This window comes from Thalassophryne amazonica, chromosome 8, assembly GCF_902500255.1.
Source record: "Thalassophryne amazonica chromosome 8, fThaAma1.1, whole genome shotgun sequence".
NCBI classification, from domain to species: domain Eukaryota; kingdom Metazoa; phylum Chordata; class Actinopteri; order Batrachoidiformes; family Batrachoididae; genus Thalassophryne; species Thalassophryne amazonica.
The window spans coordinates 107,325,418-107,345,495 of record NC_047110.1 but is presented as its reverse complement, the minus strand read 5'-3'; the positions used below and the strand labels follow the sequence as shown (position 1 = coordinate 107,345,495).

Here is a 20,078-nt window from a genome sequence, read left to right as displayed (position 1 = left end):
ACAGCTGACTGTGAACAACCAACATCTTTTGTAACATTGCGTGATGATTTACCCTCTTTTAAGAGTTTGATAATCCTCTCCTTTGTTTCTATTGACATCTCTCGTGTTGGAGCCATGATTCATGTCAGTCCATTTAGTGCAACAGCTCTCCAAGGTGTGATCACTCCTTTTTAGATGCAGACTAACGAGCAGCTCTGATTTGATGCAGGTGTTAGTTTTGGGGATGAAAATTTACAGGGTGATTCCATAATTTATTCCTCAAAATTAAACTGAATGAACATCCTCCTCTGGTGATTCCATAATTATTGCCAGGGGTTGTAGGAGATTAACATTTTGTGCTGGTTTGGATTTTTTTTAACATGCGTAAGAAAAATTCCAAAAAAAGAAAAGAAAAAAGTGGTATCTTATACATTAGACAAGTTCCTTCATTCCCAGGTTGCTCCCAGTGTGTAGCTGAATGTTTACATGGCAGTGCCCTGACACTGGTGTGTGTGTGTGTGTGTGTGTGTGTGTGTGTGTGTGTGTGTGTGTGTGTGTGTGTGTGTGTGTGTGTGTGTGTGTGTGTGTGTGTGTGTGTGTGTGTGTGTGTGAATGTGAGGCATCACTGTAAAGTGCTTTGAGTGTCTGCTTTAGATTGGGAAAAAAAACTATATAGATGTGCAGAAGGACTTGAAAGTGACACATCTTGTATCTCTGGGGAAATTTAAGATAGTTATAAAAGACAGAGATGAGCTCTATTGGATCGTGTGACTGCACTGTGTAATCTCACACTTGTTTTTCTGCAGTGTGTGAAGCTGAGACTGTATTTTATTTGTGTTTGTGTGGTTGTTGTAATCTGTTTTGTGCTGCCCTCTTGACCAGGTCACTATTGAAAAAGAGGTTTTAAATTCAATGAGTTTTTACCTGGTTAAATAAAGAACACTGATTGATTCATTTATTGATTGATTGATAAATCCACTCCATTTACCATGGCAAAATCCCCCCAGGTAGGTAGTCTTGTTCCACTTTGCACACAAAATAATGAGTGCAATCACAAGGAGCGTCAGAGTTTTACTACATTTAGCACTCAAAGTGCTACTGCGTGTGCATGAGATGCAATTCATTTCCACGTTCTGATTAATTGATCTTATGGGGCCACCTGCTTGAAGCACTTGTCCTTTGTCTCACCCAGGGATAAATAAAAATATGGTGTATAAAAAAATAACCCGGAAAAGTGAATGATCAAAAAGCTACATTGACAAATCCCAATCTTAAATATCCAACGACTAATAAAACCAGTGAAAACTTTTTTTCATGGACTAGTTTGCAGAGTTACATCTCGCAACAAATGCCACACCACTGAACCACCCTGAGACATGGAGACCTGCTCCTTCCAAGTGAAATGTTGGCGTGTCCTTTGCCTTCTCCAGCCACTGGGATCCTCAACACTAAGGCACTTATGTGCTGAATCAGGCCGAGAGAAGGGAACCACATGGTCACAACGTCGTAGCTGATGCTGCTCCCTGACAATGCAAGCAATGCTTCTCATCAGTTTCCCTAAGTGACCGCTTGTTTGAGACAAAGTTATTCCAGTGGTACCCAAGGATTCTTGGTGAGCTACCAACCAGTATGTAGATGTGAGTTCCATTCCGAGTCCGAGCCTTCGGACAATACAGTACTTCTCCATCGTGCCAGTCCACCTGGCTGTAAAAGGGTACCATCCTTGGCTGGGGAAGTAACCTGTGTTGGACTTGTGTCCCATCCAGGGGGAGTCGTAGACTCTCATCCTCTACACTCTGTGGTAACAGTGAGCCTCAGGGCCTACGTAAGGCATATCTCTCCTAAAGTACAAAACAGAAAAGTAATTTCAAAAGCTCCAAGAGTTTCACTAGATTAGACTATTCTGAATCAAACCTGTCTGACTGCAAAAACCACAGAGGGAAAAACAAATAGATTTGTAAAACGCATGATGAGTAATCAGTGAAGTCATGTTGAAGTCCAGACTGTGAACACAATGGCAGGGAAATAGTTTTACACTAAAACACTGAGCTGCTGTGATCCTCCAATAAACTGAAATCTAGACTTCTGGTTTATTTCCCAATAAGACGTGGAAACATGAGGATGATACAAACTTCCCAAGGAAGTTTGATTTCCGTCAGCAGCTTAATCCTCGGAAAGAGTGAGCAGAGATTTTGAATGACTGATGACACGTCATCCACAGTAAATCTGAAAGTGCTTTTATATTAATGTTTCTGTTAAACACTAATGTGTTATGGCACTTTAAACCTAAGAGTTTACTTGTTCCAGACCAGGAAACTTTAGTTTGTGTTCACTCGGGATGCACCGATACCACTTTTTTCCACACAAGTACAAGTCAGAGTACATACATTTGTGTACTCGTCGATACTGAGTACCGATACGAATACTTAATGATACCATTACAGTTTTATGATAACTTTGAAAACATGTTTTATTCATCAGTTGTTCCTTACTTTTTGACTGTAACTGCTACCAATATCATCAACTTTGTTTTGATTCACAAACATTTCACTTAAATCATGTCACTTCACTTTTTGACTAAAACAAATTAATTAATTAACATTAATTGTGTTTCTTAATAAACATGACACTGGCAGACATCTGACTGAAATGTAACCCGTGGACTTCAGCACGAAAAATATAATGAAACTGTCCATCAGTAACTTTATTTATGTCTGCGAGGACTAAAAGCCTTTTTTGAAAATGTGAGGGGCAGATTCTTTTTTGATGAAAAGAAGCGTCTCTGCGTTATCAGCTGTGAGCCTGTTTTTATCTACAATGTGTGACACTGAGCTACTCTCCACACTATTTTTTGACCTTTTAATTAAACACATACCGGTGGACTTTGCTTGGAGCCAGACTAGAATGGAGAAGTAAGATGACTCCTTCCCTCCTCCACTAGTCTGAGGGTTCACCTTGGGCAAGTGATAGTACCCTCTTGCCCTCCTACCTGGGCTTACAGGTCCAGACATCAGCAGCAGGATATCTGATGGTGCAAGCAGCAGATGACCTTACTGGCCAATGGCGTGAACACCAAATGGCATGCAGAGGAGTCTCAACAAGCTGAGACCAACAGATGGCATCAAGTAGCAACTGAGCTGCTACTGCGGGGCATCCGCTTCGTCAGCAGTGCTCATTGCACTCTTGTGTACCACGTTGTACTAGACGCTAAAGACCAGAGATGCAGTCTGGTGCAGGCACAACACCAACTGGCTTTGGAAACAAGCAAGGCATTTTGTTTTAAATGGAGGACGTTCTGTGGCGATGGGGTGTATGCGACAGCAGCAGGCTTGAGTAGCCGGCAGCTACTAGCAGAAGCTCTGCACGCAGGCGGCTCGTATATGATGGTTGCAACTGTAGCTGACCCCCGAGTACAAGCTTGTTGAGGCAGCAATGCCAGTGTCCAGGTAGCCCTTTTTAGACAGCACTGTCTACCCTTAGAAAAGTTGTGGTAAAAAAAAAATGCGTACTCAGATCATACCTGGCTGGCTAGCTGCGTCAGCGAGACTTCACCTAAAGCAGTTAAAAAATCTAAGACAAAAAAGTTAACGGTTGCAACACGGAATGTGCAAACAATGCCAGATAAAGACAATCAACCCAAACAAAGAACAGTCCTGATTGCAAGGGAATTGCAACTACTGTATGTAGCCTCGACATTGCAGCTCTCCAAGAAACATGTCTTGAGGAACAGGGACAAATCCAAGAAGCAGACTACACCTTCTTTTGGCTTGGCAACACCACAGGGTGTAGAAAAGCTGGTGTTGCCCTTGCAGTTCATAACACCATTGCCAAGAAGTTGACATCACTTCCCATAGCGATCTCCCCAGACTCATGTCTGAGATTGCCAATTGAGAAAGCGCGCTACCTGACTGATAAATGTGTATGCCCCCACAATGACTTACACTGATGAGGAGAAAGAGTCCTATCAAGAACTCATTCAAATAGTGCTAAAGGTCTCCAGAGAGGACAAGCTCCTTATATTACGTGGCTTCAACACTCGAGCAGGAACCGAATGGGAAACTTAAATGGGCATCATTGGCAAATTTGGAAAGTCACAAAAGAACTCCAATGGGGAGCTTGTGCTGAACTTTTGTGCACAACTAGAATTCAGCATTACCAACACGTTAACCTGCCAAGAACTATTTCACCTGGAAGCACCCACGCTCAGGTCACTTCCACTTGCTTGACTATGCCATCACGAGAAAGTCTGACTTAGCAGATATATTACGCAGAAAAGCTATGCGTGGACCAGAGTGCTCTACTGACCAATTACCTTGTGTGACCGTAGGACCTTTGTGGCCGGGACGGCGGTGGGATCGAACCCCAGACTGCTCGCACTAATGACCAGAACTCTACCAGGTCAGCCAAAGGGGAATTCCCCGCTATCCAAGCTAGCGGGAACGTCTTTTCAATCCAGACTTCATCTTGCTACACTTGTAAGATGTCAACGAGGCCCAAACCCACGTACAGCTGGGTGGACTGGGACGATGTAAATGGAAGCGTACAAGGACATAGACAGCTAGCATGGCTGAGAATCAAACCCATGCCTGCATATTGATGGAGTTTGCTTGGGCTCAGGCCATGACCACCCCCACTCCTGGTTTTCAGTGTGGTAGTTTTAGTCTACACCTGAGTTCAATTACCGTGTTCACTTTGTACTATGGTGACTGAGAAAGCCCACAACACTAGCAAACACAGAAAAACCCACCTGCATCAATTCAACAAGTAGTTGCATAAAAAAAATTCTTGTAACTTGAGAAATGGCAAAGACAGAATAAAGACAAATCCAACCTAGAGTACGTGCAACAATTTAATTTGATAACGTACTGCAAATTCAAACGTCACATGGAAAAAAGGTGCAAAAAAAAAAAAAAAGCAAAACTTGTGCAGCCAAATTGATGAGTGACTGGCACAGGAGTTGAAAAAAGTACAGGACTTTAGGTGATGGACTAGCAGTTAAAGCATTGGACTTAAGACCAGAGGATCCTCGGTTCAAATCCCAGCCTGACCAGAAAATCACTAAGGGCCCTCGGGCAAGGTCCTTAATCCCCTAGTTGCTCCCGGTGTGTAGTGAGCGCCTTGTATGGCAGCACCCTCACATCAGGGTGAATGTGAGGCATTATTGTAAAGCACTTTGAGCATCTGATGTCGTTGGAAAAGTGCTATATAAATGCAGTCCATTTACATTTACATAGGGGAAGTCGGCCCGATACACACTCAGCCCCTAGGTGTGAATTGAACCCAGGGCTACCCCTACCCCTACCCCAGGCCGAGTCATCCCAAGTGTTCTAGTTACTGTTTCTTCTTCATTTATGCTTTAAAGTGAGTTTTGTATGTCAGCACCATCAAATGTACTGGTGTTGAAGTACAGACCTCATAGAAAAAAAGCAACAACTGTGGATTCTGAGTTACGCACGTATATTCGTTTTGTGAATTGTTCTGTAATTTGTGTTTGTAGCATGGCCCAAGCAGAGGGTCACCCCTTTGAGTCTGGTCTGCTTGAGGTTTCTTCCTCAGAGGGAGTTTTTCCTTACCACTGTTGCTCTGGGGGTTAGTAAGATTAGACCTTACTTGTGTGAAGCGCCTTGAGGCAACTCTGTTGTGATTTGGCGCTATATAAATGAAAATAAATTTAAATTGAAAAATTGAACGACGAGTCGGCACAGTCTGGCCTTCTGTAGCCTCCTCCTCTCCTCCACACCAATCCCCACCCAACCCTGGAGGATGCTTATTGTTCACCCATTCCCTAAACAATGACGGCCCCCAAACCAAAATCCACCCTCTTAGTCCCTACGTACTCTCCACTGCCTCCGACCTTTCAAACTAACCCCCCACCAAACAACACCATTGCTCTAATAAACTCACACCCCTCTTCAAATGTCATCATATGTCCGGGACAAACTCTGTGCCTCATGATCATAAAGCACAACAAAACTCAAGATGTGAGGATGTATTCATAATACTTAGTAACAAACAAGACACCAAAAATCAAAAACAGTCACATTCTGAGATGTGTGAGCGGGAAATTGTAATGGGACTGTAGAGGTAGTTTAAGCAATATGGTACATTGATTTGAAAGTAGAAAAGAGACACACCAGTTTAAATAATAAAAATATCTGTTCTTTTATGCTTTAAACTACTAACAAAAATAAAACAGTTTTTACTAAATGCATACAATATATAAAGAATATATATAAACATTGGCAATCACATTACTTACTGTTGAAGCCTAAAGAAAATTAGTTTTAATATTACAGTAATGTGCTACAAATTATTTAACCAATAGATGTCAGAATAATGATGAGGTGCTGTGGCGACACCTCACAAAGCAGCTAGAAGAAGGTATCTGTATGCAAAAACTGAGAGTCAAGGCTTCAACGCCAAACGACACTTTAACAAAACACAGCTTAATCTCGTCACGTCTAACTCCGACCTGTGACTTATTTCCTTGGCCAGCTTTCATTTTTATTACCGATGATAACTTTGTATCGTGGATAGACATCCCTGACTCCACTGTATGTACAACCAAGGTGCTACGCAGTCGTTCATGACACAGTCAGGCAAATATCAGTATTTTCCATACTTGGAATCCAAGGGCAATTAAAAACTGCGTCCTCGTTACCAATGAGACTATCGATAAAGTAGAAAAAGTAGTATCATCTAGAGCTGAAACAACTAATCGATTAAAATCAATTATTAATATAGTTGTCAACTAATTTAATCATTGATTAGTTGCTAAATAACTGTTTTACTGCAAATGTTTCATTTCTTCCATGTAATCAACCGTTTCTGCAGGGCGGCTTTGCTTTGAACCTTGAACCAATGAAGCAATGCTTCGATCTGCTGCTTTGTTGGTTCTTTGTTTAATTTTGCTTTATCTTAATTTTTCCCCCGCTAAAAACATAAAGAGCATATGTCTGTGAGTAATATTTACCTTTTTTACGTTAAACCGACCTGTTATGGTCTTCTGAAACAGTTGATGTATTTAATAACTTAAAAATGGGACCAATGCTAAAGCATTAGCATGTCTACGGCGTTTTCAATGTTAAAGTTAGCATTAAGCTGTTCGCATCTCAGCACATTTGTGTGCATTTGTTTTCTGTATAATAATAATTAATGGCTCAGCATTTGTTGTCGTAAAAGTCAAATGTATTACAAATTGTGATATTTTTTCAATTTATTTTTATTTATATATTAATAATAATAGTAACAACAATAATAGTAATAATAGCTAATAATGCTACAATACAATTTTAGAGAAACAGACAAAAAGAACCCGATAAAACGAAACACAACAGAAAAGATAAAACCAACTAACAATGAACATAAATAAATGAATATAGAAATAAATAACTGTTTCCTGTGAACACCTAGTGACTCTTACACCTCCACTTCATCCCTGTTTTAAGTTTAATGACAATTTTGTTTCGGTCAAACAACATCTAAGCTGTGTTCTTACACAAGAAAAACAAAATGCAATAAACTCCACGTTTGTGTCTTTTTTCATGAAAATATCTTATTAAAGATCACATATTACACTTTAGTCAGGCCTTTAAAATACTTTCATGGACTCTTGCTGTAATATGTTGTCAGTGGTTGAGATAGTTGCTGTAGGCATCTAAAAATGCTATAATCGGGTGAAACCTGATGGAAATCTCTTTGTGGTGTGTCAGTGACGTATGTATGTGCAAAATAAAACAAAACACTACTCCAGGTATGTTTTTGATGAGAATATAACATCATAACTTTGTTACAAGCTCAAACCTTGATGTTGCGCCATAAAGGCCTTTTAATAATAACTCACTTAAAGAAATAATGGCAAAACTCACATGTAAAACTAACTAGTATGTACCTAAAATGTAACTAGTAATGACTTCATGACTTTCTTTGCTAACAAAATTTTAACTATTAGAGAAAAAATTACTCATAACCATCCCAAAGACGTATCGTTATCTTTGGCTGCTTTCAGTGATGCCGGTATTTGGTTAGACTCTTTCTCTAAGATTGTTCTGTCTGAGTTATTTTCATTAGTTACTTCCTCCAAACCATCAACATGTTTATTAGACCCCATTCCTACCAGGCTGCTCAAGGAAGCCCTACCATTATTTAATGCTTCAATCTTAAATATGATCAATCTATCTTTGTTAGTTGGCTATGTACCACAGGCTTTTAAGGTGGCAGTAATTAAACCTTTACTTAAAAAGCCATCACTTGACCCAGCTATCTTAGCTAATTATAGGCCAATCTCCAACCTTCCTTTTCTCTCAAAAATTCTTGAGAGGGTAGTTGTAAAACAGCTAACTGATCATCTGCAGAGGAATGGTCTATTTGAAGAGTTTCAGTCAGGTTTTAGAATTCATCATAGTACAGAAACAGCATTAGTGAAGGTTACAAATGATCTTCTTATGGCCTCAGACAGTGGACTCATCTCTGTGCTTGTTCTGTTAGACCTCAGTGCTGCTTTTGATAGTGTTGACCATAAAAGTTTATTACAGAGATTAGAGCATGCCATAGGTATTAAAGGCACTGCGCTGCGGTGGTTTGAATCATATTTGTCTAATAGATTACAATTTGTTCATGTAAATGGGGAATCTTCTTCACAGACTAAAGTTAATTATGGAGTTCCACAAGGTTCTGTGCTAGGACCAATTTTATTCACTTTATACATGCTTCCCTTAGGCAGTATTATTAGACGGTATTGCTTAAATTTTCATTGTTACGCAGATGATACCCAGCTTTATCTATCCATGAAGCCAGAGGACACACACCAATTAGCTAAACTGCAGGATTGTCTTACAGACATAAAGACATGGATGACCTCTAATTTCCTGCTTTTAAACTCAGATAAAACTGAAGTTATTGTACTTGGCCCCACAAATCTTAGAAACATGGTGTCTAACCAGATCCTTACTCTGGATGGCATTACCCTGACCTCTAGTAATACTGTGAGAAATCTTGGAGTCATTTTTGATCAGGATATGTCATTCAATGCGCACATTAAACAAATATGTAGGACTGCTTTTTTGCATTTACGCAATATCTCTAAAATCAGAAAGGTCTTGTCTCAGAGTGATGCTGAAAAACTAATTCATGCATTTATTTCCTCTAGGCTGGACTATTGTACTTCATTATTATCAGGTTGTCCTAAAAGTTCCCTAAAAAGCCTTCAGTTAATTCAAAATGCTGCAGCTAGAGTACTGACAGGGACTAGAAGGAGAGAGCATATCTCACCCGTATTGGCCTCTCTTCATTGGCTTCCTGTTAATTCTAGAATAGAATTTAAAATTCTTCTTCTTACTTATAAGGTTTTGAATAATCAGGTCCCATCTTATCTTAGGGACCTCATAGTACCATATCACCCCAATAGAGCGCTTCGCTCTCAGACTGCAGGCTTACTTGTAGTTCCTAGGGTTTGTAAGAGTAGAATGGGAGGCAGAGCCTTCAGCTTTCAGGCTCCTCTCCTGTGGAACCAGCTCCCAATTCAGATCAGGGAGACAGACACCCTCTCTACTTTTAAGATTAGGCTTAAAACTTTCCTTTTTGCTAAACCTTATAGTTAGGGCTGGATCAGGTGACCCTGAATCATCCCTTAGTTATGCTGCTATAGACGTAGACTGCTGGGGGGTTCCCATGATGCACTGTTTCTTTCTCTTTTTGCTCTGTATGCACCACTCTGCATTTAATCATTAGTGATCGACCTCTACTCCCCTCCACAGCATGTCTTTTTCCTGGTTCTCTCCCTCAGCCCCAACCAGTCCCAGCAGAAGACTGCCCCTCCCTGAGCCTGGTTCTGCTGGAGGTTTCTTCCTGTTAAAAGGGAGTTTTTCCTTCCCACTGTAGCCAAGTGCTTGCTCACAGGGGGTCGTTTTGACCGTTGGGGTTTTACATAATTATTGTATGGCCTTGCCTTACAATATAAAGCGCCTTGGGGCAACTGTTTGTTGTGATTTGGCGCTATATAAAAAAATTGATTGATTGATTGATTGATAAAAAAAAAAAAAGATTAATCGAAAAAATAATTGAATAATTGACCGATTAGTTGATTAGTAAAATAATCGTTAGTTGCAGCCCTAGTATCATCACAAATTTTGGTATCGACTTGGTTCTTGTGATATCCCTCGTCTCTTTGAACACCTGCCGCTAATGCATCCTTACATTACATTTGTCTTGCTTTGTCTTATACATTTAACATTTCATACCGTTAGTTTGTTTTTGACTGATTGCCAGCAGCAGATTTGCAGATCTTGAGTGCAGCGTCCCGATACTGATACGTCATGAAGCAGCATGAAAACCAATTCCGTCGTCCTCACTACCACCACTATTAAAACTAGATACCTGCGCATCCATAGCACAGACGCCTCGGTAATCACAAAGAAAACATCCTGAATTCAGGATCACCTGTTGATTCACGGACACGCGGCACATTCTAACCACAGCTCTCAAAAAAATTACTTATTTTCACAGAAAAAGTACACGGTAGTACTATAATACTTCACCACGGAATTATTTCCCACCTAATACTTTTTTTTAAAAACATCCTGATTGCTGGATTTTAGCCCTGAAAATGAAACAGATGCACCAGCGAGGAAGAATGGAGTGAGCAGCCCTGCGCTCGCCACTCCACCATATTGTAGCAGCATTGTTGAAGTACATGAACACACACAAACATGCGCACGTACACAGCGGTTGTGAAGAAAGCACACAGAGGCCATATGGTGTGTCCTCATCCACCGACGCCTGTTGCTGCTGCAACAATAGGCCTGGACGGCAAGAGGCAAACACACCAAATGGTCGTTAGTCTGCCGGTCTGCGTTGCTTAGGGCCGGAACAAATGGCAGGATTTGCATTCTGTACCACCGTTGCTCCCCTTCCTCCTCCTCCTCCCAGTGTCTCCATCTACAGGTGCACGGGGCTCTCAAAACAGATGTCAACGGACTGGAGAGGGGGAGGAAAGTGGAGGGATGAATGATTGTAGACTCTTTGCCCAGGCGGACTGACAAGCTTTACACGCCGGCAAGGACAAAGAAACGGCAAAACACACACGCTCCTTCCTCCATTGCACTCCTCCGGACTCGCCATCCGGACGCACTGCAAGATCGAACACTGGAAAAATAAATAAATAAAAACCCTAATTCGAAAGTGGTCTTAAATTTTAGTTTACTCCAGATGTTTTTCAACATAATGACGGCAGGAGCGCGAGGATGTGAGCTACAACTGCTGCTTTTTATTGTGATCACTTTTAATTCAATCCTACAGTTTATAAGTTGATCAATTTTTTGTTGTTGCTTGTTTTTACATTCCAGTCACTGTTTCGCAGAGCCGATGATGATGATGACGTCAAATGAAATCTAAACCCAAAGAAATCAGTTTACAATAACAGAGCTGCAATAAATAATCAATGAGCCAATCAGCAGAAAAACAGAAACCATCTAAGTATATTTTGAACATTCTGACGCCTCTTAACTGTCATCTTGAGCTCATGTTTCATAAAAAAAACAAACAAAAAAAAAAACAAAAAGAAAAAAGAACTCACCAAAAGTAATATTTTTAATATTTGTTCCCTGATTGGGGAAATTTTTCACTTGTATGTCAGTGTATTTCTAAATTTCATTTAAACATCAAATAAGTCCACAGCATGTTCATCAGATCCAAGAAAAAAAGAAAAAAAAAAAACAAAACAACCAGTTTGACTTTAAAAGCTTTTATCTGACATCATCTTCTAATATTTCCAGTGAAGAAACTAATCCAGCTGCTGTGTTTGAGGTTTTGTTTTTCTTCAGTAATTTCACTGTGGGTTTCCTGTAAAGAACTAAAGTCTTTTCATGTGAAGTTGAAAGGAAAAACACAAGCAGTAATCCACGATACCGGCGCCAGCACAGATTTAAACGAGGCGTCTCAGAAAGTGATCAAATCCCTCAGATGAGCACCTCGAGTCCAAACAGTTTGTCCATCAGGTGACGATCGGAGCGCCACAAGAGTCTCAAAAGCACAAAAGGTTTTTACTGTGATCAGAAATTCTGCCAATGTGGGCAACAATCAAAAAATCATCACCAATATCAGTGATCATCATCAATTAAAGGAAGATTTTGATATTTTAGTGCAATAGATACAATAATCATTTATGTAAAATTTCTGGAATTATTTCATTAAAAGCACTTTACGTTGTTGAGTCTGACTGGCATTCCGCTCATTCCGGTACTCGATAATCAATATGCTGACATGTCGAACCTTCAGCTTTAGTGCAGAAACACCTGCTGAGCAACTTGTGCAGACGCACTGGTGATGCGTTCACATGCAGTGATGAAGACGTGGGGAAAACAAAAAAACAAAAAACTTCACATTCAGCTTCACCACAGTAAAAATTTGGTATCTATAAAACTTTTTTCCCTATGTTGGCAATTCAGATTCTTAGAAAGAGGAGTAACATCACGTTTTCACTATAACATTATTACCAACGAAGGTAACAAAGCAATTACAAAACAGTAACAGCGTAACATTATGAACTGAACATCAAGGCACCCGGAAAGAATTTATGATATATTGTTTTTAAAGTTAACCGTTGTGTTTTTTTACGGTTGAAAAAAAAAAAGTTAGCATGACTGTAACATTTATGGTAAAAAGTAAATTTTGCAGAGTAAAATGATCACACTCCAGATGGTGTTAAAATCAGCTCTATCCCGGTGTTAAATCAAGCAAGTAAATGTTTTAACATTATGATAGTGGTGGTTTCACACTCTGATGGAGATAATTTAACAGTGATACAGTTGATTTAACAGTACGATTTTGTTAATTTAACAATATGATAGTTGTAACCCTATGATACAACTGTTTTGACATTACAATAGAGTTGATTAAACGCTATGATGGAAATGATTTCACATTGACATTTTTTAAACTGATAGCCGGTTCAACATTATAATATAGGTAATTTAAGACAACGATACAGTTGATTTAACATTATAATACAGTTAATTTAACACTGTAGGAAGTTGCTTTAACACTATAGAGATGATTTAACATCCTGATACAGTTAACATAATGGTAAAGTTGCTCTGACACTATAATGCAGTTTCGTTTATACCATGACAGAGTTACTTTAATATTATGAGTTTGAAGACTATGATGGAAATGATTTAACCCTATGAACACTGATAATTGATTTAAGACAGATGGAACTGACTTAACACTATGATGAATCTAGTTTAACACTAATGATAGAGTTGATTTTACACTGACGAGTTGATTTAACACTAACACTTTGTAACACTACGATACAGTTGATTCAACATTATGATGGAGTTGTTTTAACATATGAGAAGCTTTTAACACTATGATGAGCTGGTTTAACACTGTGATAGTTGATTTAAGACCGGTGGAGCTGATTTAACACTAATGATATAGTTAATTTAACACCAATTGTTTTAAACTCTATGATACAGTTGGTTTAACACTATGATAGTTACTTTAACATGAGGTCTTTAACATGATAATAGAGGTGATTTAACTCGTGATAGTTGATTTTACACTATGACGAATTGATTTAACACTGACAGTTTGTAACACTATGATAGAGTTACTTTAACATTATGAGGTCTTTAACATGATAATAGAGGTGATTTAACTCGTGATAGTTGATTTTACACTATGACGAATTGATTTAACACTGACAGTTTGTAACACTATGATAGAGTTACTTTAACATTATGAGGTCTTTAACATGATAATTGGACATGATTTCACATGGTGAGACTTGATTTTAACACTGAGAAGCTGATTTAACACTGACAGTTTGTAACACTGTGGTGGAGTTACTTTAACATTATGGCAGGTTTTTAACACTATAATGGAGATGATTTAACATGGTGAGACTTGATTTTAAAACTGAGGAGTTGATTTAACACTGACCATTTGTAACACTATGGTGAAGTTACTTTAACATTATGACAGGTTTTAACACTATAATAGAGATGATTTAACATGGTGAGACTTGATTTTAACACTGAGGAGTTGATTTAACACTGACAGTTTCTAACACTGTGGTGGAGTTACTTTAACATTATGACAGGTTTTTAAGACTATAATGGAGATTATTTAACATGGTGAGACTTGATTTTAAAACTATGAGGAGTTGATTTAACACTGAGATTGTAACACTATGGTAGAGTTACTTTAACATTATGACAGGTTTTTAACACTATAATGGAGATTATTTAACATGGTGAGACTTGATTTTAAAACTATGAGGAGTTGATTTAACAATGAGATTGTAACACTATGGTGGAGTTTAACATTATGACAGGTTTTTAACACTATAATGGAGAGGATTTAACATGGTGAGACTTGATTTTAACACTATGAGGAGTTGACTTAACACTGACAGTTTGTAACACCACGGTGGCGTTACTGTAACATGACAGGTTTTAACACTATAATGGAGATGATTTAACATGGTGAGACTTGATTTTAACACTATGAGGAGTTGACTTAACACTGACAGTTTGTAACACTATGGTGGAGTTACTTTAATATTATGGCATGTCTTTAACACTATAATGGAGATGATTTAACATGGTGAGAGTTGATTTTAACACTATGAGGAGTTGACTTAACACTGACAGTTTGTAACACTATGGTGGAGTTACTTTAATATTATGGCATGTCTTTAACACTATAATGGAGATGATTTAACATGGGACTTGATTTTAACACTATGAGGAGTTGACAACACTGACAGTTTGTAACACTATGGTGGAGTTACTTTAATATTATGGCATGTCTTTAGCACTATAATGGAGATGATTTAACATGGTGAGACTTGATTTTAACACTGAGGAGTTGATTTAACACTGACAGTTTCTAACACTGTGGTGGAGTTACTTTAACATTATGACAGGTTTTTAACACTATAATGGAGATGATTTAACATGGTGAGACTTGATTTTAACACAATGAGGAGTTGACTTAACACTGACAGTTTGTAACACTATGGTGGAGTTACTTTAATATTATGGCATGTCTAACACTATAATGGAGATGATTTAACATGGTGAGACTTGATTTTAACACTATGAGGAGTTGACTTAACACTGACAGTTTGTAACACTATGATGGAGTTACTTTAATATTATGGCATGTCTTTAACACTATAATGGAGATGATTTAACATGGTGGGACTTGATTTTAACACTATGAGGAGTTGACTTAACACTGACAGTTTGTAACACTATGGTGGAGTTACTTTAATATTATGGCATGTCTTTAACACTATAATGGAGATGATTTAACATGCTGGGACTTGATTTTAACACTATGAGGAGTTGACTTAACACTGAGTTTGTAACACTATGGTGGAGTTACTTTAATATTATGGCATGTCTTTAACACTATAATGGAGATGATTTAACATGGTGAGAGTTGATTTTAACACTATGAGGAGTTGACAACACTGACAGTTTGTAACACTATGGTGGAGTTACTTTAATATTATGACATGTCTTTAACACTATAATGGAGATGATTTAACATGGTGAGAGTTGATTTTAACACTGTGAGGAGTTGACTTAACACTGACAGTTTGTAACACTATGGTGGAGTTACTTTAATATTATGGCATGTCTTTAACACTATAATGGAGATGATTTAACATGGTGAGAGTTGATTTTAACACTATGAGGAGTTGACTTAACACTGACAGTTTGTAACACTATGGTGGAGTTACTTTAATATTATGACATGTCTTTAACACTATAATGGAGATGATTTAACAGGGTGAGAGTTGATTTTAACACTATGAGGAGTTGACTTAACACTGACAGTTTGTAACACTATGGTGGAGTTACTTTAATATTATGGCATGTCTTTAACACTATAATGGAGATGATTTAACATGGTGAGAGTTGATTTAACACTATGAGGAGTTGGACCAAATGTGCCTCCTACAAACTACTTTACTCTTCAGAATTTATTGCGTAATTACATTTACTGAACTCAAACGTCGTTTTTTTCTGTAAATGTTCTATGTGTGGATACACGTGAGGACTTCTTTTACAGTTTGGGGAGAATGTTTTTTGTTTGTTTGTGTTCCTCACTAACTCGCCGTCAGTCGCGGTAATAAACGAGGTTCTGGTCCCGGTTTGTTTTTTGGTCGTTTGGATCGGTTTTTTCGTGGCCTGCTCTCTGACTTCAGGCCTGCGCTCCGCCGATGCAACAAGTCCTTTTTTTTTCACTCCAGCTTTGTTCGGCTGATCCCGGCGCCACCCGAACCTTTCCACGCGTGACATCGCGTGTTCGGAAGCGACGCGGCCGTTGGAAGAAGTAGTGACCGGAAACCCGCTTTGGTTCTGGCGTCGGGAGGAGAAACTGGAGTGAAAGCGACATCTCGCGCTCGTCAGATTTGTTCGAACATCTCCTCGTGGGTTCGGTTCCGTTCGGAAGCTCGCCGGATCCGGTTCAATTTCAACCTCAGTTCTGACTTGAGGATCTGGAAGCAGACGAAGTAATCCGGGGTATCGGACCCACGGACCGACAGGGGGGGGGCGCCTCCTTCTTGGGAACTTACCTCGATTTCTGCGCCTCTTTAACGGTTAATTCCCACACGTTCCCAGGGATAGGAGTCGCTCCCGCTTCGGGAAAAGCTCCGTGAACTCCACGCCGGACTCCCGGTTTGGGTTTGGTGAAGGATCGAGCGCGCTGAGTGCGTAAAATGCGCAGCGTCTCTCCAAGGATGCGAAATATGCGCGGAATGGGAGCAGGAATGAAATGAACTCAGCGGACTGAGTTGGACGGGGCGGGGTGAGAGGGGCTGGCGTCACCCTGGGAGGATGAAATGGAGCGAGAGAGAGATGGGAGGAAGGGTGGAAAAAAAAAGAAAGAGGGAGAGGGAGAGAGAGGGGGAAGGGGCAGGACGGGTCGCGCCGAACAACAAAAGAAACGAGGAGAGCCTCAAAACTGACCTCAGGTCAGATCAAGTGCGCGCGCACGTACACACACACACACAGTCACAAGAAAGGAAAAAATTAAACACTCAAAATTAAAGTTAAGACGCATCAAAATACATATATACTGTTTTATTAATTATGAATACAAACCCCATATGAAAAAAAAGATTCTTTCACTTTGTTCTTCATTCATTCCCACAAACAAGCAAATAGGTTCATTTATTCCAACTTCCCAAAGGAACAAGACGCAGTTTGGTTGATCAGGTTCAGGTTTATCTGTTAATCAAAACTTCATGCTCTTGTGATCAGTTTTAAGTTACTTTATTACCACTTCCTGTTCCTCTGACCACTAGTTTATTACCACTTCCTGTTCTCTTTAGTTTATTACCACTTCCTGTTCCTCTGACCACTATTTAGTTTATTACCACTTCCTGTTCTCTTTAGTTTATTACCACTTCCTGTTCCTCTGATCACTATTTAGTTTATTACCACTTCCTGTTCTCTTTAGTTTATTACCACTTCCTGTTCCTCTGACCACTATTTAGTTTATTACCACTTCCTGTTCTCATTAGTTTATTACCACTTCCTGTTCCTCTGACCACTTTTTAGTTTATTACCACTTCCTGTTCCTCTGAGCACTATTTAGTTTATTACCACTTCCTGTTCTCTTTAGTTTATTACCACTTCCTGTTCCTCTGACCACTTTTTAGTTTATTACCACTTCCCGTTCCGCTGATCACTCTTTAGTTTATTACCACTTCCTGTTCCTCTGATCACTCTTTAGTTTATTACCACTTCCTGTTCTCTTTAGTTTATTACCACTTACCGTTCCTCTGATCCCTTTTTAGTTTATTACCACTTCCCATTCCTCTGATCACTTTTTAGTTTATTACCAGTTCCCATTCCTCTGATCACTTTTTAGTTTATTACCACTTCCTGTTCCTCTGATCACTTTTTAGGTCATTTATTACTTCTTCCCCATCAGTCAGCAATTTTTACTTTACCATTTCCTCTTCCCCTCATCACTTTTTTTTTAAAGTTTATTATGACTTCTTGCATTCAATTTTTTTGTTTTTTATATCTACTTCCTCTTTCTCTGTTCACATTTTTAGTTTATTACTACTTCTTCTGATCAGTTTTTGAGTGTTTTTTCCTACATCCTACTTCCTCTGTTTAGTTTATTACTACTTCCTCTTCTCAGTTTTGAGCATGTTTATTCCTACATCCTGCCCTTATCACTTTTTTAGTTTATGACTTCTTGCTGTTCTGATTTTTTGTTTTTAATATCTAATTCCTCTTCCTCTGATCACTTTTTGAGCATGTTTATTCCTACTTCCTGCTCCTCACGTCACTTTTTTTTAGTTTATTACAAATTCCTGCTGTTCTGATAACATTTTTTATATCTACTCCCTGCTCCTCTGATCTTTTTTTTTTTTAGTTTATTACTACTTCCTCTGTTTACTTTTTCATTTATTGTTACTTTCTGCTTCTCTGATCAATTCTCAGTTTGTTTATTACTATGTCATGCTCCTCTGATCACCGAGAGTGGACCTTTATTACAACTTTTTGTTCCTTGGATCACTTTTTTAGTTTCTTCCTCCTTTTTTTAGTTCACGTTTTGTTGCAGTATCCTGTTCCTTGGATCACTTTTTTAGTTTCTTCCTCCTTTCTTTAGTTCACGTTTTGTTGCAGTATCCTGTTCCTTGGATCACTTTTTTCCCCCAGTTTGTTTTGTTACAACTTCCCCATGAAATTAAATTGGAATAAGAGGGTCTACAGACTGAATGATTACAACTTTCTGGCTCCTCAAATAACTTTATCACAAACTCCTGCTCCTCTGGTCATTTTTTTACAATGTCATCATCACTGATCATGAAATGTCCTGTGATGGCCTCCTGTCTGGGTGAACTCCGCCTCTCCCTCAATGACCACTAGGATATAGGCTCCAACCCCCCGTGACCCTTAAATGGAATAAGCAGGTTCAGGAAATGATTATTGTGATCATTTTATCCTGAATTCCTCACCCTCTGATTTTTATTTATATATTTATTTGGAGGGGGAGTGTCATTTGTCTGAACTTCCTGCTCCTTTAATCCCTTTTTTAAAAACATTTCCTCATTTATCATGAATTCCTGATCCTTTGAGACCAGGATCCAGTAGATCCTGCAGAACAAGCAGCTGTTGATAAGGTGGAGGGAAATACACCAAACTGCAGTTCTGCACAGTCACGACGTCACTGCAGTGCCGAGTTAACAGGCCAACATGAATCTCCAGGCCACCCTGAAGGCCCCCGGCGCCCCCTGGCACCTCGAGCCCCCCCCCCCCAGCCGTAACTCACAGGTCTTTGTCTCAGATGTTTGAATGTTGCAGGCGGCACATCGGCCTCATAAAGGAGTTGTTGTTTACTACAAAGCTCTGCCCAGCTCAGGTTTCGTCCCCTCAGGCACTGCTGGACTGTCGGCAAAGCAGAGGGAGGGGCTGTGACAAAAAACAAACAGATATGCCACGGTCACCGCCTGCAACACCTACCGCAACCCGACACCACACACACAGGCGACCAGCACGCCGGCGTGTGTGCACCTCAGAAAAACTGTCATGCAAACTGGCCAATCACACCACACGTGCATTTCCAGACTCAGACCTGTGGCACTCAGCTCGGCGACCTGAAGGTCAACAGTCTGACCTCTGACCTTAACCCGCCTAGTTTCACCATTTTTTACTGACGCCACATGTGATCCTAAATGAGCTGCTCAGAAACCGCTAACTTCATGAAACAGATCCAGGTCATGATACGGGTAATGGACGGGATTTTACTGCTGAAGCTCACGAACCATTTCTTGAATGTGATGATCTAAAGTTCTGATGGTGGCATCCCGTTCACGTTACCTGTGTCCTTGGACAAGACATTTAATTTATCTCATCTCAGCTATAAATGGGTCCTGGCCTCAGTTGGCGTAGTAACCTACGTTGGACTGGGGTCCAGTCTAGGGGAAGGCGTAGTAGACTCATCTGCTTGACACTATGTAGTCTGGAGGTAAGTACTAGCACCGATGGGCCTCAGGTCCTATGCAGGCCTGCTTCTTCTTCATCACAGTTATATCCAAGTCCAGGACCTGGACACTT

General features: G+C 39.6%; 1 protein-coding gene across 1 annotated transcript in view; it reads right to left on the bottom strand.

Moving 5' to 3' along the window:
* The window catches only part of tead1a (TEA domain family member 1a), a 116,730-nt gene extending 99,778 nt beyond the window's left edge, over nt 1-16,952 (bottom strand). The window contains exon 1 of the mRNA XM_034177208.1: nt 16,577-16,952. The gene's annotated coding sequence lies outside the window, so the exon portion shown is untranslated. The remainder of the gene's footprint in view (nt 1-16,576) is intronic.
* Nucleotides 16,953-20,078: the final 3,126 nt, after the last annotated feature.